This window comes from Amphimedon queenslandica, unplaced genomic scaffold (assembly GCF_000090795.2).
Source record: "Amphimedon queenslandica unplaced genomic scaffold, v1.1 AMPQUscaffold_2312_Cont25686, whole genome shotgun sequence".
NCBI classification, from domain to species: Eukaryota; Metazoa; Porifera; class Demospongiae; order Haplosclerida; family Niphatidae; genus Amphimedon; species Amphimedon queenslandica.
In genome coordinates, this window is record NW_003557353.1 from 1 (window position 1) to 1,281 (window position 1,281).

The 1,281-nt window shown below is 36.9% G+C and overlaps 1 long non-coding RNA gene across 1 annotated transcript; it reads right to left on the reverse strand.

Moving 5' to 3' along the window:
• Positions 1–376: 376 nt before the first annotated feature.
• On the reverse strand, positions 377–1,274 carry LOC109593257 (uncharacterized). Its single transcript, XR_002190841.1, has 2 exons — positions 1,034–1,274; positions 377–434 (listed from the first exon to the last, which is right to left on the reverse strand). It is a non-coding gene; the product is annotated as an uncharacterized LOC109593257 (long non-coding RNA).
• Positions 1,275–1,281: the final 7 nt, after the last annotated feature.

Sequence of the window (1,281 nt, forward strand, 5' to 3'; positions counted from 1 at the left end):
TTATTATCATTATTATTATTACCGTAATTCTTCTAAAATTTCACACCTCTAATTCTGAAAATAAAATTAATTTTAAAGCACTTTTATTTCCAAATTAATTCTAATTATTCGTTTTGTAAATTATGATGAAAGTTCTTCTAATTTCGCCATTTCCCTCCAATTTCGACACTCAGCAGCATTATAACACATGGACCTATGCTGGAAGAGGCCGAAGAGCATGTCTAAGTCACAGTGATGCCTTAAGGAGCACTCTGCTGGAGTTTGGACAGACGACTGCCACTAGTAGGCCTAAGTTCAAGATTCAGATTGTGAAGATTACTGTATAGTAGGGCTGGGCGATAGTATTGATAGTTGCACTATCGTGATAGTGTACAGCCATAGATATACGACTGTTAGAGGGATTGGAGACTCTTGGCAATTAGCACAATTAGTGCCTACCATCCTAGTCTCGCTGGCCAGACTCTAATTTACCGAATAAGAGTCTGGTGCCAAGCCTAATATCAACTCATGTTTTCAATGTTTTGATTTGCGTGGGCAAGGAATGTTAATCTCTATAAATACGCCCACGCACCACAATATTGTGGATTTATTATTTTTATACTGATTTTATACTTGCTTGTATACTTATTTTATACTTCATACTTGCTTCCTGACATCAAGAAAAATAAAGCAGTCAAGTACTTCTCATTTTTGGCTTTTTCTGGCAGTACTGAAGTTGGAGCAATCATGGTGGCTGAATTCATCTTGGATCCAAGCACATTATTTCTCGATGCATTTCTTTACTTGCCTAATTGTCTAACCATCAGAGCAGATAAAGGCAATCCAGTCGGCAGTTGTCATAGAAAGAAAGTATATAATATCTCAGTTAGTTCCATTCTTGATAATAGACTTGCCGTACGTGGGCGGATTCTAATGTAACCATAGTAACAGTGATCTGATTAGGTCGACCAAATTCCGCCAGACAAGCACGAGTTGATGTTAGGCATGAAACCAGACTCTATTCTAAAAATTGAGTCTGGCCCCGCGAGACTACCTACCATCCGTGTTTGCCTTAAGCCACACCCCTTTCACAATGGCAGCTATCATGATCCTTTCAAGAAACTACTCCAAATGCTATAAGGTCTACAAATAAGTATTGAATACTACAATAAATAATGATAATGACAGATAATTAAAATTTGTGTTCTATAAGTGCCTTTGAAGCATCATATCTCCTATATTCATGATTCTTTTAAACAAAAAACCTCAGTTTTATCCTTCCATTTGCAGACCTATAAATAC